Genomic DNA, 24,948 nt, shown 5'->3' with positions numbered 1-24,948 from the left:
GTGTGTGTGTGTGTGTGTGTGATTATTTTATTCTTAGAGGTAATGAACACCTTTAGATGACCACATAAAAAGTCAGAGTAAAGATACCAAAACTTCACCATATAAGTACCTTAGGAAATCAGCCGCTTTAGCCTGTTTCTCATCCTGATAATATGTGAGGATTTTTGTCATTCCTCTCTGTGCCATTCCTTACATTTTTTTTTTCTGACTATGAGGCAGAAACCTGGCTCCTTCACCAGCCCTAGAGGGCAGGTGAATGTGAATATCACATTTCAAAACCAAGGCCAAGCTTACTGGGTTTTTTTTTCTTCAACCCAGGATGAACCTAGAAATGATTGACAGTATAGTATGTATATTTCATTACTACCTGGTTTTTGCCTCCAGTGTTTACCTTTGTTGCAAAGTCATTTCTCTCACTTAGACTGTTATATTGGAAATATATTTAATGCCCAATACTGCTTTCTTTCTCTAACAAAACTGGTGTTATAACTATGTTTTGTGGTTAATGTTCCAAAGAGGCATTTTCTAGTTGACTTTTCTATGTGAAGGTATGATGGCAGTGAAGGTGGAGATAGTTCAAAAGAACATTCTTTGGCATCCTAATTATAAGGACTGCTCTCCTTTCCCCTTCTCAAGTTTATTTGGACTTGGCACAGAAAAATGGCTTTTTGGGAAATATTTTCTTTTTTTTTTTTTGGAGGCAGTCAGGATTAAGTGACTTCCCCAGGGTCACACAGCTAGTAAGTGTCAAGTGTCTGAGGCTGCATTTAAACTCAGGTCCCCCTGACTCCAGGACTAGTGCTTTATCCACTACACCACCTAGCTGTCTCTACAGGAACTATTTTCTAACTAATGGTTCAAACTATCTTTGAGGATGGGAAATAAAAAAAATGTATGTATGTATGTATGTGTATATATACATATACATATACATATACATATATGTACATATATACATTTGATTTTTCTAAAGTCCTTTTCAGCCCTACAAATTTGTGATTTTTTTGGATGTCAAGCACTGTGTACCATGGACCTACTATATGACATGACCCCCACTTTTTTTCATTAGCATCAGCCAAAGACTTGTTTCGCTAGTCCAGACTTCTGGCTTCTCACTATTGTCACTTCACCTCTCTTGTACTAGTTTAATCTGTTTTTTTTTTCATTATAATCCACTTTATAATGTAAGAGAAGACTCAGGATTTTTCCTTTCTCTGCTCCCAGAAAATAGTAAACAACCAAAGAATAATGGAATCATTGACTCATAGACCTAAAAGGTAGTGTGGGGTAGTGGTAAAGGATTTTCAATTGGAGTCACAAGAACCTGGGTTTGAATCCCACTCCAGATACCCATTGGTCTATTAAGTCTGGGCAAGTCAGTTAATCTCTCAGTTTCTTCATCAGTAAATGAGGGGGGTGGACTTGATGACTTGTAAAGTTGTTTCTAACACTTCTCAGATTAAATTTAGTCCAACTCAACTATGGGGATCCCTTCTATAACATTCTGAACAAGTGGCTTATCCCTCCTCTTCTGGAAGACCTCTAGAACCCTGGGATTCCTGAGCTTTCCCCCTTTATCAGCTAAACCTTCTGAAACAAAAAATTGTCTGTCCCTTTCCTTATCATCCGTATTCTCTAAAGTTGCAATTTGATTCCTGTCTCCGTACAATTTAGCCTCTATTCTCATTCTACTGAAACTACTCTTAAAGGTCACCAGTGATTTTTTCAAACGACAAATTCAATCACCTTCTTTCTTTCTTTCTCTTTCTTTCTTTCTTTCTTTCTTTCTTTCTTTCTTTCTTTCTTTCTTTCTTTCTTTCTTTCTTTCTCTTTCTTTCTTTCTTTCTTTCTCTTTCTTTCTTTCTTTCTTTCTTTCTTTCTTTCTTTCTTTCTTTCTTTCTCTTTCTTTCTTTCTTTCTTTCTTTCTTTCTTTCTTTCTTTCTTTCTTTCTTTCTCTCTCTCTCTCTCTCTCTCTCTCTCTCTCTCTCTCTCTCTCTCTCTCTCTCTCTTTCTTTCTTTCTTTCTTTCTTTCTCTCATCTTTCCTCTGTTCTCCACAGCATTTATTTCACTCTGTTGACCGTTTCCTCCTGCTGGCTACTCTCTCTTCCCTTGGCTGCAGAGCAGTGACTCTTGGTTATTCTACTATCTCTTCATTTGCTCCTGTTCTTATTCCCTGGCTCCCCATCTTCTTGGGTTAGCCTCAAGGTACTGTCCTTAGTCCCTTTCATTTCTGCTCAAGTAATGCTCCACACATGAGGAAGCTCACCGTGTATTATCACAGTCAAAAAGAATTTATTCAGCTGACTGTGTGCCAGACTCTGTGCTGTTTTGAAAACACAAATGCAAGCAGAAAGAGAGATAGTGTGATCCTCAAGGACCTTATATTCTTTTTTAAAAAATCTTTATTTATTTTTAGTTTTGAATATTCACTTTTATAAGATTTTGAGTTTTAAATTTTCTTCCCCTCCTTCCCCTCACCCTTCCCCAAGACGGCGTGTAATCTGATATAAGCCATATATGCACAATCATTAAACATATTTCCACATTAGTCATATTGTAAAGAAGAATTAGAGCCAAAGGAGAAAACCACGAGAAAGAAAAAAAATGGGAAAATGGTATGTTTCGATCTGCGTTCAGACTCTGGATGTAGATAGCATTTTCCATCCTGAGTCTTTTGGAATTGTCTTAGATCATTGCATTGCTGAGAAGAACTAAGTCTATCAAAGTTGGTCATCACACAATGTTGCTGTTACTGTGTAAAATGTTTTACTGTTTCTGCTCACTTCTCTCAGCATCAATTGATGCAAGTCTTTCCAGGTTTTTCTGAAGTACACCTGTTCATCACATCTTTCTTTCTTTTTTATTTTTGGCTCTAGGCAATGGGGTTAAGTGACTTGCTCAGGAGTAGTTTTGTGATCCCTTTATCAGGTATAAACTCCTCTTCAATTGGGTCAGGAAGGGAATAGCTTGTGCTAACCAGACAAGAAACTAAGACCCTAGGGGCTTTAAATAATGGGAGGGGAACTTTAATTAGTTGGAGAAGTGTTGGAAGATTCCTTGCAAGCCTTGAAGGTACCTTAAGGTAGACCCTTGCACAATTCCCTGGAGGGCAACAAGAGAGGAGGAGAGGGAGTGAGGTCAAGGGGCATACTTGTGTGAGAGAATGCTTTAGGCTTTTGCAGGGTATGTTTCATAACTAATATCCATGCAATCCCATCTGAGAAAATATCTTTGCTAAAAAAAAAAAACTAATTGGAAGTTGACTCTAGTTTTAGGGAAGCAAACTGGTACATAGTAGGTGCCTAAAGCATGTTTATCTAGACTTAAGGGTCACTGAATAATAATACCAGAAACCCTATACTTCATGATTGTGCATAGAAAAGCCCCAAAGAGAGTAGTAATCAGTTTTTCTCTGGGCACCCACCAGTGTGAGCATGAATAGGGGAAGCAGCCCAAGGATAACAAAAGGATCACTTTTTAAAAAGATATATTAGGGGAACGAGAAGAATCAAACAACAGAGTTAACTGTAGCTTGAGGTGGATGAGATGATAGTAACTAACAATAGAAAGCAGGCAAAGCTGTTCATGTCTTATTTTGCTTCTCCTAGCTCTTCCAAGGAGAAACCTTTGCATTGGGAATGATGGAACAAAAATAACTAACAGAGAGTTGATACCTAAGATAATAAATAAGGGTAAGACAGCACTTACCCTTAATCAATTCATTTTAACTTGATCAACTAGCTAAATCCTCAAGTACTGACAGAACTGGCAGATATGATTTTGCTGTTCAATCATGTCCAACACTTGGTGACTCCATGGACCATAGCACGCTAGGCTCTTCTGTCCTTCTGAGCCACTGTTAGAGCTATTTGAAAAATCAAAGAGAATGGGAAAGCCACCACAGGAATGAAGAAAGGCAAATGTCCCAATTCTCCTCCTACTCCCCAAAGAGAAGAAAACAGTCTGTAAACTATAAGCTAGTGAGTTTGATGTCAATTCTTCAGAAAATTCTAGACTCAGTAAGTAAAGAAGAGAATAATGATTATCTAAAAAAGGAAGTGGTAGCCAAGTGGTGCATGAATGGAGTGTTAGGCCCTAGAGTCAGGAGGAACTGAGTTCAAATCAAGCCTCAGACACTTAAATAAGCTGTGTGACTGGGCAAGTCATTTAACCTTGTTTGCCTCAGTTTCCTCAACTATAAAATGAGCTGGAGAAGGAAATGGCAAACCACTCCAATATCTTTGCCAAGAAAACCCCAAGTGGGGTCATGGAAAGTCAGACATGACTGAAAGGACTCAACAACAAACAAGAAAAAAGAAAGTGTTGATGACAGAGAGACCACATCGCCTTTATCAAGAATAGATCATGCCTGGTTAGCTTTATTTCCTTTTTATTTTTATCACTAAAATGATATAGTTTACTTAGACCTTAGCAGAGCATTTGATAAAATTTTTCATACTATATTTTTGGGAAAAATGGTGAAATTACATGATAATAGTTAGGTGGATTTAGAATTGTTTGGATTCAAAGGGTTGATGTTAGCTTTGCAGGACATCTTTAGTGGAGTGTCCCGTTGGTCTGTGCTTGGTTTTGTGCTGCTTAACGTTATTATCAATGACTCTGATAAAGGCTGGGATGACATCCTCATGAAATTTGTGGAGGACGCAAAACTGGGAGGGCTAGCTAACACACTGATGACAAAGTTAGGATCTCAAAAAACCTTGAGTAGCTAAAACATTGGACTGAATCTAATATGATAAAATTCAGTAGGGATAAATGTAGCCTTAATACTTGGGTTAAAAAATCAACTTCACAAACACAAGATGAAGGAGGCATGTTTAGTCAGCGGTTTGAAAAAGAAAACTGGAGGGTTTGAGTAGACTTCGGCTCCATATGTTAGTAGTGTGATATAATTATTGTAATCTAACATTCTCCTACCTTTCCAGACTTCTTGGAACTTACTCCCCAACACATCCCTTTGATCCAGTGACACTGGTCTCCTGGCTGTTCCACATACAAGACATTTCATCTCTTGGCTTTGGTTTTTTGTTTGTTTTTTTTTTTTCTGTCTCTTATGCCTGAATGCTGTTCTTCCTCATCTCTACCTAACAGCTTCCCTGGCTTCCTACAAGTCCCAACTAAAACCCCATTTTTACAATAAACCTTTCTCAACCCCTCTTAATTCTAGTGCCTTCTCTTTTTCAATTATTTCATATTTATTCTGTACATAGTTTGCTTTGATTAGATTTGTTTGTAAGTTGTCTCCCCGCATTAGATTCTAAGCTCCTTAAGGGCAAGAACTATCTTTTGCCTCTTTTTGTATCACCAGAACTTAACATGGTGCCTGGCACACAAGAGATGCTTAATAAATGTTTATTGATTGATATTGTCATGGTAGCCAAAAAAGGCTAATATAACCCTGAGTCACATTGAAAGGCATAACTTTGAAGAATAAGAAGGTGTTGGCAGCTCTGTACTCTGCCTTATTGTGACCACATCTGGAATATTGTGTTCAGTTCTGGGCACCACAGTTTAAGGTAGACATTGATAAAATGAAACGTTTCTAGAAGATTGCATCTAAAATGGTAAAGAGCTTGAGTCCCCATGTCATTATAAGTAGTCATCAAAGGAAGTAGGAATGTTGAATCTGTAGGAGTGAAGACTCAGGGGGAACATGATGGCTGTTTTCAATTTGAAGGGCTGCCATTTGGGAAGGGATTGCAGTTGTTGTGGTAGTTCAATTGTGTCTGACTTTTCTGACCTCATTTGGGGTTTTCTTGGCAAAGATATTGGAGTGGTTAGCCATTTCCTTCTTCAGCTCATTTTATAGATGAGGAAACTGAGGTAAACAGGGCTAAGGTACTTGCCCAGGGTCATATAACTAATAAGTGTCTGAAGCCAGATTTGAACTCAGGAAGATAAGTCTTCATGACTCCAGGAAAATATACAACAAAATCCCAGTTATTTGATCCCCTCTCTTTCAGAATTAGGCTGAAATATTCACTGGTGCATCTTAGCCTTTTTTTTTCAGATCCAGGTATCTCAGATCTAGGATTGTATTTTTGTTAACCTCTGAAGTTTGATTGAGGCCAGTTCTCAGAATGTTAGATTCACATTGGTTGCAACATTCACAGGCAGCAGAATCTGCTGATTTTCAAAGGCATTTCCCCAATGTATTCCTGTTATTCCAGGTAGGCAGGGGTGAGCTACTTACTGAAATATGTACGTGATTGACAGTGCTAGGAAAAACTCTTTTTAACAGTCATACTTAGTCACTTTCCATTTAGTGAGTGTGTCATTACGAATAGAATGTTGGATTTGGACTCAATAAAAATTTGGATTTCAATACTACCTCAGACACATCCTTGCTGTGTGACCTTGGACAAATCATTTATTTTCTCTTGGTCTCAGTTTCCTCATGTGTAATGTTCTTCTGAAATGACGGCTGTGTCATTGGTATGTCACTTAGCTTCCTAGTCAAGTCTACAAGCATTTATTAATGTGCCTACTATGTGCCAGGTATTATGCTAAACACTGGGGATACACAAAAGGGAAAAAAGTAGTCCCTGGTTTTAAGGAGCTACCAGGGGAGATGATATACAAACAAATACATATATATATATATATATATGCATATGTATGTATATATACATATACATGGACACACATATATACACAAGTACATATATACATAAATATATATGTATATGTACACACATATTTCTTCAGGATAAAATGGAGATGATCCCATAATCTCACAAAGGAGCCACTAGCATTAAGGTGGGCCAGAAAAAGCTTTTCACAGAGGTGAGACTTTAGTTGAGACTAGTAAGAAACCAGGGAAGCCAGGAGGCTGAGGCAAGGAGAGAGAGAATTCTAGGCATGGGGGACAGCTAGGATTGAAAATACCACAATCAGAAGATGGAATGTCATGTTCAAGAAATGGCAAGAAGGCCAGGGTTGCTGGATTGTAGTGTATATGGAAAGCAATAAGGTACAAGAAGATTGGAAAAAAATAGGATGGGGCCAGGTTTTGAAGAGCTTTAAAAGAATGGATTTTGTATTTGATCCTGGAAAAAATAGTGAGCCAATGGAGTTTATTGATTGTGTGTGTGTGTGTGTGTGTGTGTGTGTGTGTGTGTGGTGTTTGCGCTCTCTTGTGATATGGTTAGATTTGTGCTTTAGGAAGATCACTTTGCTAGGATGGACTGGAGTAGAGAGAGATATAAACCAGCGATTGCAATAGTCCAGGTGTGAGGTGATGGGCGACTGTAATACAGTGGTTGCAGGGTCAAAGGAGAGAAGGGATATAGATAAAAAATATAGTGAAGGTTAAAGCAATAGGACTTGGCAATACATTGGACTTGGTGGGGGGCGGGTAGTGATGAGATAGAACTCAGTGTCCCAGGAAGCATCCTCAAGCTGTCAGTTTCAGAACAGTCGTTGACCTGCATTGATAGAGACAGTTTTCTCTGTGGGGAAGCTCCCTTTGCTGTTGAAATAACAGGCTCAGATCAAAGGCAAAAATAAACGGGGATAACAAAATCTGTACTATTTATCTCGCGAGGTTTTAATGAGGATTAAATAAGATTACTTATATGAATCACTTTGCAAACCTTTAAGCACTCTATAAATCCCAGTTATTATTTAGTCAATGGATAGCTAGTTATCTGTATGATTATTGATGCTTCTAGGTATCAAAGCATTGCAAAAGAGTGAAAGCAGCCATTGGAACTGGACTAATTATGGAATTCAAGGGGCAATTACGTGGTCCAGTAGATAGCGTTTGGGGCCTGGAGTCAGTAGGACCTGAGTTAAAATCTAGCCTCAGATATTTATCAGCTGTGTGACCTTGGACAAGTCAATTAACCTTTATTTGCCTCAGTTTCCCTCTCAGTGGAAGAAGGCCCTGGCAGATGTCTAGGCTATCTTGGACATTCTTTGGAGGACTAGATGGTTTTATCTTTGTCATTATCATTGAATAGGATTGGTTAAGCACCTTTCCCGTTTGTATGTGATATTGTACTGGTGAGCCAATTCAGAATGAGCTACTTAAACCTCACAAACCCTTTATCAACCTACCTTGTTATTGACATGACCTCTATTAGTTTACAGAAAGCTACTTTAGAGGATTTTAAGACTCAGAAAGGAAGCAGTAAGGAGCACACCACAGGGCATTGAATAGTCGTTTTAGTAACCATTCCTTAGGAAAATGGCTAAGACAACAGCTGTCCTTACCCTGTCCACCAGCTGAGAGGTAGACCGCAAAGGAGACATTTTTGTGGTTTTGTTTTCTGCATTTTTATCCATTCCCATTGCACTTTAAAAACCCAACAACATAGTTCCTAGTTACTTTGTTGGCTGTGTAATGAGTAAGACAGGGATGGCATTTTCTTATAACCTATAAGCATTACTTTAAAACCTTTAATCTCTTTTCCAAGCATTTTTTTTTTGTTAACAAATGTGCAAAAAATTCCTTCTGTATCAGGAGTCCCTTGAGTCAGCACATTAGACAAGTAGCCTTGCCTGGCAGAATATGGAATGTCACCAATTTCAATTCTGCTTGAATTTATAGGTGTGCTCCCCTGATAAGTTTTCCTTGAAGCTTATAGTGGAAGAAAAAGATAACAATAAAGGTATTGTTAATCTAATGATTGGGGTCAGTCTTAATCACTAAGAAACTCAGTTGGGATTACCAAACCACAACGAACCTTGAAGCATTTCCTCCCCACAAGACAGGAATTGGATTTGAAATCATGCTAAAGGTTCTAAAATTCATCAACTTCAAAAGTTTCTTTAGAATTGTGAAATTGTTCCAGAAGGTAGAACATGTTATAAATAGCCTGAGAGATTTGTGGAAAGTGTTGAAAGGCTTTGTTAGGCAATTAATTTTGTTAAGACCCAAGTTAGGTAGTCTTACCAACAAAACCAAATGAAGGTTTCCTGTAGGCAACATACATTCCAAGCAGGAGATTCATTCATTTATTTGTTCATTGAACAAATATTTATCAAACAACCACTATGATCTATTTTTATTTCTGCCTTGAGGGATTAAGGGGAGGAAGGAAAAAAAGGAAAGAAGCATTTTAAAAAATATTTTCCCCTAATTACATGTAAAAACAATTTATAGCATTCTTTTTTTTAAGTTTTGAATTCCAAATTCTGTCCTTCCCTACCAATCCCCCTTCCTGCCCTCCACCTCCCTGAAATAGTAAGCAATCTGATATAGGTTATACATGTGCAATCATGTAAAACATATATCCATATTAGTCATTTTGTGGAAGGAAATTCAACCTCCCTTCCCCCGCCAAAAAAGAAAGTGAATAATAGTATGCTTTGGTCTATATTCAGATACTATAAGTTCTTTTTCTGGAGGCAGATAGTATTTTTCATCTTGAGGTCTTTCGGACTGTCTTGGATCATTGCATTGCTGAGAATAGCTAAATTATTCCAAGTTCAACATTCAATGTTGCTCTTACTACGTATAATGTTCTCCTGGTTCTGTTCACTTCACTCTGTGTTGGTTCATGTGAGTCTCTCCAGGAAACAAGCATTTATTAAGAACAGCTAGGTGTTATGTACTGTGCTAAATGCTTTTCAAATATTATCTCATTTTATTGGCACAGCAACCTTAGGGGGAGATGAAATGCTATTATTATTTTCTTTTTATGGTTAAGGAAACTGAGACTTGAACATATGAAAGAGTTAAGTAATAATGCAAAGTAGCCTATAAGTACCCAAGTGAGTTTGATGAACAATAATACTAATGCAAACAGTAACTAACATTTATATAATGCTTTAAGATTTGCAAAGTGTTATACATTTTATGCTGACAACCTTGTGAGGTAGGTAATGTAGGTATTAGTTCCATTTTACAAGTTCAAAAACTGAGGCTTGGAGTGATTAAATGACTTGCCTCTTTCGTCCAAAACTCAAGCTTTTTTCAAGACTTCCTATTTCTGTCCAGGGCACCCCTATCCATCTGATAACCTGGGTTCTTAAAGTCTTTCTCTTCTTTCTCCCTCACTCCACATAGCCTTTAAGTTGCCAAATATAGTTGTTTCTACCTCCAACATATCTCTGGCAACCACCCTATTGTTTCTACACATATATCCTATTTTAGGCCTTCAGCACCTCTTGTCTTCACTATTACAATGACCACCTAATTGATCTACACTGTAAGACTTCTGTCATTACAAGTATCCTTTTTGGTAAGTGATTTTTCTAAAGTTCAGGTCTAATCATATCACCATTAGACTCAATAAACTTCAATGACTCCATATTGCCTTTGGTGTTATCTATAAGCTCTTCTGTTTGCCTTTTAAAGCCATTCATAAATTAGCACCAACCTACCTTTCAAATGTCCTATATATTACTATCTTTCCCTCTCTCTGTACTCCGGTCTGTGCCACCCTATTATTATTATTATTATTATTTTTTAGTATTTTTCACACATGACATTCTACCTTCCATTCTTCACTGTTTAACTGGCTGTTCTCTCATACCCAGAATGCATTAATATCTTACCTCTTAATTAGTTAATTACCTCACCTTAGTTAATTACTTATTTACCTCACCTTAATTAATAACTCACCTTTCTACATGAAGCTTTTCCTGATTAACCCTAGCTACTAGTAACCTCCCTTCTAAAATTTTTACCATGTATTTATTTGTATATTTAGATAAGGACATGTAGTCTTTCCTGATAGAATATCACAACCTGCTTGACAGGAAGAACTGTTTTATTTTTGTCTTGGTCAGTCAGTCAATAAACATTTATTAAGGGCCTACTATGTGCTAGGTACTGTGTTAAGTGCTAGGGATACAAGAAAAGACAAAAGGTAGTTTCCTCAGTACATAGTAGGCTTGGAACATAGTAGGCACCTAATAAATGATTATTGACTGATGGCCAAGTCTCTTTTCATTCTACGTCTAGAAATTTTTCTGCCAGAGGGAGAAAAGAATGTGTGTTGGAATGACTGGAAGGCTGTCAAGAAGATGGGAAATTTGTTATGGGAGAAATATCTCCTCTCTGAGTTCATGTGGTGGGTAACTGCCACCAAATATATATTCACCACAATGCAGAAATTATGGAAACAAAAACCTAGGTTTTATTATTATGCTCAGGCATAGATTCAGAACTAAGAGAAAAACTTGAAAATAATGAGATACGTACCTGACTGGGCTTCTTATAAGCAAAAGTACGTAACATTTACAGAGAAATAATTCATTTACACATTGCAATCTTGTATATTCCTCATAGGCCATAAAAGTTAAAGGGAAAATAGATCCGTAATCACATACTTCCTTCAATGTCATAATTGAACAAATTTAGTTAACAGAGTCATAAACTCATACATCCCTTAAGGAAAAAAAAAACTTCATCAACCAATAGGTAAACTAAGTCAGGTTATAGGTTAAACTACAGTTAGAGGATTCACAATTAGATTCATTGAGGAGGGGAATTTATTTACATGTTGCCAAGGAGTCAGGGATAGTTGAGATTCTTCCTCTGTCTTCTTATCTAAGGAATGTGTAAGGCTCTTAAGTAAATTTTTACATCCCATGGGACACATATTGGTCAGGTATGGCTAATATTAAGACTGTCTTTTAATTAACCAAAATTCATAGGAGGAATTGCCCTGAATTCTAAATAGTAAAGGAAATTAATAATTCCTATAACAAATTGAACCAGACCTTGAAGGATAGGCAATATTTAGGTAAGCAGAGAAGAGTGGGAAGGGCCTTCTATGCATAGGGAACAGCTGATCAATCATCAGGGAGGGTACAGTATGTGCAGCAACAGAAAAGATACCCACCTTCCAGAAGCAGAGGGTTCATAATTAGATGTAGTGACAAAAATAATTGAATAGGTGTGTGTGTGGAGGATCATGGAGCACCCTGTATGACAGCTTGGAGAATGTTGACTTTGAGCAATGAGCTGGTGAAGGATTTGAATGATGCATTGTATTTTATGACCTTCAGTGAAGTTGGTTGTATTTTTAAAGTGACAAAAGTGAATTGATAAGAAATTGAAGAGGGAAGCTCTAGGCATTAGTAATGTTAGCAGGAAAACTTCATGCCCTGATTGTACAATTCATTGTTTAATTGGAGATTTACAAGTTTTACTTGTCTGGGATAGAATAAAGACAAATGTAGTCACAGTTTCATAGTATCTTAGATTTAGAGGTGGAAAGGACCTTCAAGGCCATCTAGTCTAATCCCTTTGTTTTATAAATGAAGAAACCAAGGCTGTGTGTGAAAGGCTAAGTGATTTGCCTAAGAATGAATGTGGAGTAAGTAGTAGGCTTGAGACTCAAACACAATGTTTTCAATGTATTGATCAGTTGTACAGTCCAGCTTTACTGTGATTTCTTCTTGCTTATTTGCTATTTTATTGATTTGATTTTCTGTTTGATTTTCAATTCTTTTTAATCAGATTGGTAAAGGGTTTATCAATTTTATTAGTCTTTTCAAGGAATGAGCTTGTAATTTTATTAGTCTTTTCTGTTTTTTCCCAATTTATGTATTAATTATTATTGATTTATCCATTTTATTTATTTCTCTTCTAATTTTTAACATCTCTTTTGTGCTTATTTTAGGTTTATTTGTTGATTTTCTGTTTTTAAAATGGCACATTCATTAATTAATTCTCTTTTTCTATTTTGTTAATGTATGATCTTAAGAATACAATTTCTTTGCCCTCAAACCCGCCCCAGGACTGCTTTCGCTGCATCTCATGAATTTTGGCACATTGTTTCATCACTATCATTTTCTTTTACATACCTATTGATTGTTTCTATGCTTCCTTATTATTTAAGATTTTATTATTAAATCTCCATTTGGATCTGCATTTTTTGTTGTAGTCCCTGAACCATTATCATATTATGATAAAGAATGTGTTAAGCATTTTTATCTTTTTACATTTGTTTGCAATGTCTATGTGCCCTAGCACATAGCCAATTTTCGTAAAAGTTCCATATGGTGCAGAGAAATACGTATATTATTTTGCTGTTCCACTTAGAAGATGCCATAAGTTTTTTAATTCTGATTTCTCCAGATTCTCTAATTTCTCCTCTCCAGTTCCATATGTTAATTTTAATTTTTTTATACTTATTTAAAACTGAGAGAGGGATATTTAAGCTTTCTGTAACTACTGTATTACAGTCATTTGTTTTCCTGAAGCTCAGATATGTTGATGCCTAATAAACTTTTTCCATTTTTATTTTATGTGTTTATTTTTTAAAATGTTTTTCATGTAAGCAACAGATTAAAGCACTTCGTTTTCTTATACAGTCTGTAACTCTTTTTCATTTTTTAGGGTTGTTTAATCCATTCACATTTTAAGCTATGAGAATCAGCACAATATTTTCCTCTATCTGTTTTTAATATTGGATTTCTTTCAAATTATGGGTTTTTTTCCTCATGGTCAGTTCCCTATATCAATGAAACCAGAGGTCTGATCATTCAATCAATCAAGCTTATTAAGCATATTTATGTACATGGGCACTGTGCTAAATGATGGGAATACAAAATCCCTGCCCTCAAGGATCTTACAATTTAATGGGTCCAGGAGATATCTAGTACAAATAGATATACTTATAGGTAGATAAATAGACATGTATATACTTAGATTTCATATGTATATGTATATACTACATATCAGTATATACATATATTTATTTATGTTTGAGTAAGAAACCCATTAAGGCAGTCCATCAGTATCACACAAAGTGTGATAAACACATGCTTTGTATGATACCAATGGACTACCTTAATTGATTTCTCGTTAGTCTGTATAATTTTTTAATATGTTTTTTATATGTTTCCTTCTCATTATATTGTGTTATATTTTTGACTGATCTGTCTTAAAGGATATTGTATTTCATTGATGAGGCTTTGCAGTACTTTTGAGTTTGATGTAATATTATCTGTGATTTAGACCATTTGGAGAAACTCACCATTGGAGGGGAATTTCTCTCTGTTTAGACTCTGAAAGGTGTCCATTACACCTGCAAATTCCTTGCATGAACGCATACTTCTCCTTTTTATGCTTAGCAGGTAATAGAACAAAGGTTTCTCTGTAATAGCTTCTGTCATAAAATCTTGTATGGTTTTAATATATATATATATGGCATATACCCTGTTTGAGGCAGACTTTTAAGTCTTATTTTGTTGTACCTAGTAAGATGCTTTTCTAAAAATCAACAAACTATAACCACCCTGGGGTCTATTATTCTCAGCATCTCAGTTGTGTGACTGTAGAGGTGTGGTCTTCTGGACAATAGTGTGTGGTGTGTGTGTGTGTGTGTGTGTGTGTGTGTGTGTGTGTATGATCCCATTTGATCCATAAAACAACCCTGGGAGGTAGGCATTATACTGTCCCCATTTTACAATTGAAAACTGAGGCAGACAGAGGTTACATAACTTGCCCAGGGTTACACAGCCAGGAAGTATCTGAGACTGAATTTGAACTCAGAAAATCAGGTCTTTCTGATTTCAGGTTCAGCACTATCCACTGTACTACCTAGCTTCTCTCACATTTAATGAGTACATAGAACATTCTTATAAAAATTTTATGGAGAGGAGAAAGTAATGAGATCTTCATAAAATGATCTCTAGGTCCCTTTAAAATTTCATGCCCTCCATAGCAGAATTCTTCTGAATGTATCTGGTCATGCATGTTGAAGAGAAACTCCTCTCCTCATCTTTCTTGCTTGACACTTCTGCTTCTTCACATAATACATAAAGTAGAGGCATTGTGATAGGATGGAAAGAACATTAGCTTTGGAGTCAGATTAACTTAGTTCAAATCCTGCCTCTGTTTGAATAGAGATTGTTTCATTCAGTTTACATACACAGTATCTAGCACAGTGCCTGACACATAGTAGGTACTTATTAAATGCTCGTTAATTGATAGATGTGTGAAATGAGAGGTTAGACTAGATTTCTACCAAAGTCTGCCTGTATGGTGGTTAGTGAGGGAGGCTCATAGCTAAAGCTAGATACCTCTCAGGTAGGGCTTGGTCCAAAAGGCAGGATATAATTACTCCTGACATAGACTGGTCCTAAGGAGTGGAGGGACCTGGGGAGTGGGGTTCACTAAGTCTATCTCTCTTAGGAATTTTACCCCTTCATTTGCTAAACCCCAATGGGGAACCAACTAAATGCAAAACTCTGCCACCTAATGAGGGGAAAAGGACAGAAAAGACAGTTTGCAGTTGGATGTGTGTATGACTTTTAGTACTTTTTGTCCCTTTCCAGTATTCCAATAACTTCTTTATGGAAATGTTATGTGGTTTTATATGACTAAGGCAAATTTTGTATTTTTCTCTGTGTTATGAATCACCAATGTTATGTGTGAAGAATTTAATGCCCAACCTTGTGGTGATTAACCACTTTTTATTTAGTTTCATTGGTCCCAAGACAGCTGACACAGTTTGGTACTTGTACTATGTTCCCAAGTCTTTTCAGAATGATTGGACCAGTCAGAATTTGTGTTCTCTTGATATAGCATTTGAGAAGCAAGAATCACCTCCAGACCAAGATGGAAGTATTGGAAGAGGGCTTTTGTGGAGGTTGGAATCTGATACTGGACAAACTTAATGTTTTCTGTGGACTTTAAAAGCCTCTCAGTTGGAGGAGGAGATAATATAGCATTTCCTCCTCCCTGGTTTGGTCAAAGTTAATCAAGTCTGAATGAAAGACTAACATCTCAAGAGACAGATTTGACATATTTTGCATTGAACACAGCATGTTTGTTTCTGCCTATTGAAATGTTCTATTGGCACAGTTATTTATTTCTCCTCTGAGAATCAGGCTGGTTTCTAGTTTTCCACAAACAAGAAATGGAAAAGAGCGGATTATGAAAAAAAATAAAGGACTATGAATAACTTAACTGGAATGTAACAGGTACCTTTCAAAAGTTTAAACTGTTGCCTACTTCAAAATTTCCATTCTTGATATAAAAAGTACCTGGTGAATTAGATTCTCTAAAAAAGTAACAATTCCAAAAACTAAGGCCAGTAGTTTTCTGAACCTCTAATCAATTAATTGACCAACAAGCCATTTATTAAATACCTACCTTATGCCAATCACTGGGCTAGGTTCTGGTCTAGGTTCTGAGATAGTCCTTGCCCTGAAGAAGTCTACATTAAAGTTATAACATGTCCACAGATAAGCAAATGCAAGATATGTATAAAATAAATACACAATGATTGGGGAGAGGGGAAGCATTAATAAGGGGGAAATCAGGAAAGGCTTCTTTTTCTTTCTCTCTCCTTTTTTTTAAAAAATATTTATTTTTAACATTCATTTAAGTTTTTTTTTATTCCAAATTCTCTCCCACCCATTGAGAAGTCAAAAAATGTGATATCAATTATACATGTGGAATCATACAAAACATTTCCATATTAGCCATGTTATAAAAAAAGCAAGAGAAATAAAGTAAAAAAAAATATACTTCAATCTGCATTCAGACTCCATCAGTTGTTTCTCTGTCAGTGAATAACATTTTTCATCATAAGTCCTTTAGAATTATCTTGGATCATTATACTCCTGAAAAAGCTAAGTCATTAACAATTAAACATAATGAAACATTGCTATTACTATATATAATGTTCTCTCACTTCACTCTGCATCAGTTCATATACGTTTCCCCAGATTTTTCTGAAAGTAGCCTTCTCATCATTTCTTTGCTTTGTGTGAGTGTGTGTGTGCGCGCGCGCCCACACGAGTGGCAATCATGGTTAAGTGACTTGCCCAGGGTCACACAGCTAGTAAGTGTCAAGTGTCTGAAGCTGGATTTGAGCTCAGGTCCTCCTGAGTCCAGGGCTGGAGCTCTTTCCACTGTACCACCTAGCTGCCCGTTCTCGTCATTTCTTATACCACAATAGTATTCCATCACAATCATATATCACAACTTGTTCAGCCATTCCCCAATTGATGGTCATCCTCTCAATTTCCAATTTTTTGCCACCACAAAAAGAGCTGCTGTAATGTTTTTGTACATATAGGTCCTTCCCTTTTTTCTTTGATCTCTTTGGGATACAGACCTAGTAGTGATATTGCTGGGTCAAAGGGTATGAACAGTTTTATAGCCCTTTGGGCATAGTTGCAAATTTTTATCCAGAATGGTTGGACCAATTCAAAACTCCACCAACATGCATTAGTGTCTCCATTTTTCCACATCTCCTCCAATGAAGGTCAATTTCCTTCTCTGTCATATTAGCCAATCTGATAGGTGTGAAGTAGTACCTCAGAATTGTTTAATTTGCATTTTTCTAATCAATAATGATTTAGAGCATTTTTTCATATAGCTATAGATAGCTATGATTTCTTTTTCTGAAAACTGCCTATTCATATCCTTGACCTCTTATCAATTGGGTAATGACTTGTATTCTTATAAATTCGACTAAGTTTTCTAGAGATTTTTAGAAATGAGGCCTTTTTCAGAGAAATTTGCTGTATATGCCCTCCCCCCAATTTCTTGCTTTCCTTATAATTTTGGTTGCATTTGTTTTGTTTGTGCAAAACCTTTTAAATTTATTGTAATCAAAATTATCCATTTTACATCCTGTAATGCTCTTTATCTTTTGTTTGGTCATAAATTCTTCCCTTGTCCATAAGTCTGACAGGTAGAATTTCAGGAAAGGCTTCTTAAATGAGATAGCACTTTAGCCTGCTGGCTTTGAAGGGAGAATAGGCTCCAACAGTTTGGAGTCACAGTATAAAAGGACTTTGAATTCCAAAGAAAGGAGTTCATTGTTTAATTTAGAGGCAAAAGGAAGCTACTAGAGCATAGGGGGCAGGACATAGACGTTGATCTTGCAAAGGAGAATGAGGAAAATGGGTCCAACAGATAAGTAGGTAAAGGATGGTGATAGAGTAGTCTTACCAACATGCCAAGAGTCTCCATTGTAAAGAGGTTGTAAACCCATGTCAAATGCAAGAGGAATGAGAAGTGAGAAAAGTCCATTGGATTTATGATCTGTCCTATGTTATTTACCACTTAATTATGCCATTATTTGCATTATTCAGCATTGTTTCATGTGTGAAGGTCTGATCTGCTCAACTGAATTATTAGTTCCTTGAAGTCAGGAACTGTATCTTCTGTTCTTCTGTGTCCCTTATGGTGCTGAGAACAGAGTATAGGCTCAGTAAGTTTGTGCTTGATTTATTTATATACACTGTTTGAAACTATGAAAATCCCATATAATATCTCATCCTCTGGTGGGTAGCCTGCTGGCTGGCTACCACTATCTTTTCTCTATTATTTTTCTTGCTGCTGTCAGGAAAAAGCAAATAAGAAAGTTATTTGAGATGGCCAACTTGCTAATACTGATATTTTTTATTTGGATGTTGGTTCATCCAGGTGACTCAGTGACTAGACCACTAGACTTGCGTGTTTAGCTTCAAATATTTACCAGCTGTATGCCCTGGGCAAATCACTTAACTGTTGTCTGCCTCAGTTTTCTCATCTGTAAAATGGAAAAATAATAGCATGTACTTTGCCAGGAAAAATATCTCTTCTCTGAGTTCATGTCATATGTAATTGCTGCCAAAATATATGCAGAAATTATAGAAGTAAAATCTATGTTTTATTATTAGGCTCAAGGGTAAGTTCAGGCCTCAGAGAAAACCTGAACAATCATTAGTATTCTGACAAAGCCTCTTATAGGCAAAATTACATCAGAGTGACAGAGAAATGTTTTTCTTACATATTGCAATCTTGCACATTCCTCTTAGGCTATAAGAGGTTAAAGAGAAGATAGATCTTTAATCCCATACTTCCTTCAATATCATACAAGTTGAACAAATTTATTTACACAGAGTCATAATCTCATCCATCTTCCAAGGAAATAAACCTCATCAAACAAACTCTAAAGGTAAACTAAGTCAGGTTACAGATTAAACTACATTTAGCAAATTCACAAATAGGTCAAAAGAGGAAGAAGGGATTTATATGCCACCAAGGAGTTGGGGACAGCTGAAATTCTTCCTTTGGCTTTGTATCTAAGGAATATTTAAAATTCTAAGTAATGATAGGTTTTGGTCAAGGGAGGTTAAAGTTAACTAAAAGTTGTGGGAGGAATAAAAGAAAAGCAAAAATTCTTATAACACAGGATTGTTTTGAGCATGTATTTGCAAAAGAAATTCATAGACTTTAAAGAGCTAAGTAAATGCTAAATAGGATTGTTGTTGTTGTTGTTGTTGTTGTTGTTGTTGTTGTTGTTGTTAATTATTATTTTCTTCCCTCTGTTTCTCCAGGCCAGATCCAAGAATGACTCACCAAAGTTACCAGGTAGGCCAAATGTCATGGTAGCCTATATTTCACCCTTGCTTTATGTAGAAAATGATTTTTTAGGGCACTAGATCTGCATTACCATCAACTTTTATCATAATTAAATGCTCATTGAGAGAGTGAAAAAAAAAACTGTTCTAAAAGTCATCAGGATTCCTTAAAGAATCGATACATTTCTAAAAGCACCTTAGATTCAGAGAGCAGTGTAGACACCAAGATAATCTGGTTTCATCGATACTTGTAGTCAAGAAACGTTTAAAATAGTAAACCTTGCATGTTTTCCTTTCTTTCCATTACCACTGCTGCTCCCCTAATCTTAGCTCTTACCTCCTCATGCTTGTTTCTGAGGTTTAAAGTGGTAGCAACAACAGAGATAATATTTACATAATAATGGTATTTGACAAACCCTCCCCTCTCCCTAACTAAGGGGTTGGGGGAGGGAGGTGGGAGCAACCAAGTTCAGCTGATGACTGGGGAACCAGAGAGGAAGTGATGTAACAGTAGCAGTATAAAAGTGTCACACTCAAGGTGGGAGATAGGTACCAGGACAATGTGAGCTGGCCATTGGCTCCACTCTCCTTGACACTGAGTTTTGGATTGTGTTGTATTGTCTGTACTCCTTTGCTCATTCAGAAGATTGAAGTGGGCATTTCCTAGAATTCCTGGCTTTAAAGTCATTTCTCTGTAGTCTGGGAATTTCTAGGGTCTAGGAGGATGGTGGACATATCACTGCTCAGAAGATATTTTATTGTGTATTATTTTCTTATTATATATTATTGATTCGTCTATGGGTTCAGTGCCAAGAATGAAAACAAATATAAATAGTTAAGCATCTTTGTCTCTTTCATTAACCATCTTTGTCTTTTTTGATGAATCTTTTTTCAATGCTGTTATGTCAAGGTCACATAACTAGTACTCAAGAAACATCAAATCCAAGGAATTTTAGGTTTACCGGAAAGGAGAACTTGAGAGCTGATTTCAGATTGGTTAAATGCAAAGTCTACACATTCCTAGGTAAACAACAATGCAACACAATACAGCATAACACAACAAAAGACAAATGTCAGTAACTACTGGGAGAGGTGGAGATGAGGGAAAGTGGTCCACTCTCTGAGAATGATAGAGTTTGGGTTTTTCTCAGCAATTACCCTAGCTGGGAGTATCCATAAAGCTGTCAGGATGAATGTAGGAACACCCAGCTCTGGTTCTTTCCTGTCAAATAGGATCAGGATTGTGACTAGTATCATTTTCTGGTTTAAACCAGAATTTGTCTTTTCAGAGCCGTGTTCTACACCACATCACAAAGTCCTGGAGGAATCCTAGGGAAATTTGTAGCCACTTTGTGGCCTTCACTTTAAGCCTGGATTCATTTCTGAAATATCTGCTTACAGAGGATTTGGGTTGCTTCCCAGATCCCTGGAGATGCTGAGCTGCCCCATGCATGGATTGTCCCCCTTACCACTGGCTCATAGAATCCTTGGCTGCCTTCATGACTCAGCTCAAGTGCCAGGAGTCTCTTACTCCCTCATATCCACTGGTGTTTTCCCCTTGAAGACTACCTTTCATCCACTTTCTATGTATCTTGTATGTACCTATTTATATACATACTGTGTTATCTTCCATTAAAATATAAACTCCATGGGGCAAGTGTTATTTTTGCTTTTACTTTGTATCTCCTGTGTTTGGCATAGTTCCTGACACATTGTAAGCACTTATCAAATGCTTATTGATTGATCTTAAAAGAAGCAGTTTGGTGTGAACCCCACGAACCCTCATACCCTCAGCCAAAAGGCAGAGGAAGGGCAGATCAGCTTTGACACACTGAGAGTCCTATACAGAAGAAAGAGCATCAGCTTTGGAATCAGGAACTAGATTTGCATCATGTCTTTGTTCCTACATATCTATTTATCCTTGGGTAAATCATTTAACCTCTCATGCTTGCTGTAAAAAGAAGGGGTTGGATTACCTAAATCTAAATTCTCTTTTGTCTTTAAATGCCGTGCGCCCCTCTTGGCTTTTTGTATTATGAAGTGCCCTACTTGCTTAGACACATCTAGTGGAACTACTTGTACATACTTATTTGAAGTCATGCTCACGTTACTAATGCCCAGACCTCTAAGTCTCTGCTATCCTGGAGAATCTCTAGTGATCGGAGTAATATAGGACACTACAAGGAACTCAGCTAATTTGTCTATCTGCTAGTCTGAATCTTAGTAAGGCATCACAGGACCATAGAATTACAGATTTAGAGCTATGGGGGTCCTTAAATCTCACCTAGCCGCCACATTTTGTAGAAGTCTAGAATGATGAAGTGATTTACCAGAGATCACAAAGGTAACGAATTACAGAGCTGCAGTTCAAATCCAAGTCTCTGAATCCCAATTCTTGGCCCTTTCTGCAATGCCATGAATTGCTCCTCATGATATCATTCAGTGGAAAAGGCAGTAGGACCAAACTCTCACATTTAGTTCCTCTCACTTCAAAGTTTAGAGATGAACTGAAGCTGAGTTGTCTCCATACTTGCTCACTATTCTCTGCTTTTGGTCAAATCTCTTCTCTCACATCAGTGCCCCCCTCCTTCCCCTTCCCTTGCGCAAGGAATCTTCTTGAGACTTCCTGAATAGCCTAGGGGTCAGCAATTTCAGGTAGTTTCAAGCTTTGGCTGCCTCCCAAGAAAGATTAGTTAATCTGTGAAGAAATCCTAGTTTGAATATTTAAAACAGAATTCTTATCCTTGTTTTTATTTGAAACATTTATAAAGTATGACAAGCAATGATCTTGCATTTCTTCTTTGGCCCTGAAGGCAGTTGCAAAAGAAGGACTCCAAAAGTGGCTTGAGCAGTGGCAGCATCATTGAAATAAATGCATATTCTTTCATGATGAGTATTTGAAGGAGACAACTTTCATTTGGATAGCCAATCAGCAAACAAGCATTTTTTTGTTGATTTTTAAATTTTGTTTTGTTAATTTTGAATTTTTTAATTTAAAAAAATTATTTTCAGTTACAAATTCTCTCTCTCCTTCTCCCAACCCTCCATTGAGAAGGCAAGAAATATGATATCAGCTATATGTAGGAATTCATGAAAAACACATTTCCATATTAGCCATAATGGAATGATAGTATTAACATTGTTAATAATTAATATTAATATAATAATTAATATTAATAATATAAATATTAATACAAATACTAATAGCCACATAAACAAGAAAAGGGAAGTGAAAAAATATGCTTCAATCTGCATTCAAAATTCATCAGTTGCCTCTCTGGAGGTGGCTAGCATTTTTCATCATGAGTCCTTTGGAATTGTCATGGACCATTGCACTGATCAAAGTAGCTAAGTCTTTCACAGTTGATTGTGGTTACAAAATTGCTATTACTTAAACAAGCATTTATTAAACACTTACTATGTGCCAAGCACTGTGCTACACTCTGGGAATATAAAAATATCAAGGATTATCAATTTAAGTTTTATACATAAGCAAATTATTCAGGGACTAACTTGATTTAGAGAGAGAATGGAAAGATCTTTGATGTCATGTTTACATCTGTGATTCCCTCCATTTTGTCCCCATAAATCACCTATAAACAAAATAAGAGATGCATTCAAATGTGATAAAAACAGATTTAGAGTTATATCTCACCCCATGAACATTTCAAAAGGATAAACAATTTAAACATTAAAAAATGAGCCATAAGAAAATTAGAAAAAATGGAATAGTGCATTTTTCACAAATATAAAGGAGATTATCTATTCGAGGTGATCACTGATTCAGAGGGTTTGATTCACTTGGGGGGGGATCTTCTACCTTTGGTTTGAATGTCCCTTCTTCCCATCCTTCCAGGGATATCCTAGGAACTTTAGTGCATAGAACTTAAGGGGTGGCCATTTCTTACTTATCTCACTAATCAGATTCATCTACTTACACTTGGGATGTACAACATTGTTCTATGTACAATAAACTATATAATCCCAACATACTAAGTATTTGAATCTATGAGTGCATATGACTTATAAGAGGTACCTTATAAGAGGAAATGTCCTGATTTAATCCTCCACTTTCAAAGTTTTCCTCCCTTTAATTTTTTTTTCTTTATTTTTTAGTAGGGGATTGGATTGGAGCCCACTTTAGAGCATTTGCTTGTGGAAGGACCCATGGGGAACCATTCTATGGAGCATGTGCAGTGTGGAGCCTGTACTTTGGATTTTTCCTATGCGACATATGTTGGGGCCCCTTGATAAAGGGCGTTAATAAATCAATCTCATGCTTGGTTCCCATGTACTTCCTTTCCCATGTGTTCATCTAGGTGAGCCTGAGGCTGATGTCTTTCTGCTTTGTGTTTCTTTCCCTGGGTATAGAGGACCAGATAGAAATCCTGAGATGAATATTTCTAATCTTGGCAGCAACCTTCCAAGTTGGAGGGGCTGGGAGCTCCTGGGTTTGAGTGCTGATTGACCAGTAGTAGATGACCTCTGAAACAACTTCTTGGAGAAGATGACTACCACCAGGAAGATGAACCTAAGTCACATCTTCAAGAGATGAAGAAAAAAGGATAAAGTGGAAATTATTATAGTACATCATAGCTGCTGCTTCTATTGCTGTTATCCGCTCTAAGCCGCTCATGGGAATAAGGAAATCATAGGATCATAGGACTAAATAAATACAACTAAATAACATGTTTCTGTGTCATGGACCTTCTTTGGCAGTCTGGTGAGGTCCATGGACCCCTTCTCAGAATAATGTTTTTAAATGCATCAAACACATAGGATTATAAAAGTCACATTTATTTTTATTATTTTTATTTTTTAGTCAACTTATTTATTTTTAGTTTTCAACATTTATTTTTATAAGATTTTGAGTTCCAAATTCCCCCCCTGCCCTCCCCCTCTGCAAGACAGTATACAATCTGATTTAGGCTATACATGTGCAATCATATTAAACATATTTCTACATTAATCATATTGTGAAAGAAAAATCAGTGCAAAAGGGAAAAACCACAAGAAAGAAAAAAAAAAGAGAAAAAGTAGTATGCTTCGATCTGCATTCAGACTCCATAGTTCTTTCTCTGGATGTGGATAGCATTTTCCATCATGAGTCCTTTAGAATTGTCTCTGATCATCATATTGCTGAGAAGAGACAAGTCTATTAAAGTTGGCTGTTACACAATGTTGCTGTTACTGTGTACGGTGTTCTCCTGGTTCTGCTCACTTCACTCAGCATCAGTTCATGTAAGTCTTTTCAGGTGTTTCTGAAATCTGCCTGCTCATCATTTCTTTTTTTTTTATGTTGTAAATTGTTTTTTATTAAGAACACAGTTTTTTTAATCTCTCACACCAAGTTTATGACTTCTTTAAAAGAGCCTCACTCATCCAATACCTTCTCTCCCCCCTCCCTTTCCACCCTTTCATGAAATATATCAGTATCCAGAAATGCCCTCTGACACAAAAGCTCCAATTTTCTCACATAGTTACAATCAATACAACACATATACTCATACCCTTACGTACCTCACCTGACAACCCAAACCCATAAAAGTTCAGAATTGGAAAGTATTTCAAAAAATGGCTTGTCCAGCCCCATCATTTTACAGTTGACTATATTTAGTCCCCAGAGATGGTAAATGAATTGTCAGAACCTGCAG

The 24,948-nt window shown here is 36.6% G+C and overlaps 1 long non-coding RNA gene across 2 annotated transcripts in view; it reads left to right on the top strand.

Moving 5' to 3' along the window:
- LOC114047787 overlaps positions 1–23,969 on the top strand; it is a 35,285-nt gene extending 11,316 nt beyond the window's left edge. For both annotated transcript variants that reach the window (XR_003569677.1, XR_003569675.1), the window contains 2 exons: positions 19,271–19,304; positions 23,411–23,969. This is a non-coding gene — a long non-coding RNA (uncharacterized LOC114047787). The remainder of the gene's footprint in view (positions 1–19,270; positions 19,305–23,410) is intronic.
- The last annotated feature ends 979 nt before the right edge of the window (positions 23,970–24,948 follow it).

The sequence above is a fragment of the Vombatus ursinus genome, unplaced genomic scaffold (assembly GCF_900497805.2).
Source record: "Vombatus ursinus unplaced genomic scaffold, bare-nosed wombat genome assembly UNPS02001419.1, whole genome shotgun sequence".
Taxonomy (NCBI): Eukaryota; Metazoa; Chordata; class Mammalia; order Diprotodontia; family Vombatidae; genus Vombatus; species Vombatus ursinus.
The sequence above is the reverse complement of the archived record's forward strand: the minus strand, read 5'-3'. Positions and strand labels throughout refer to the sequence as shown.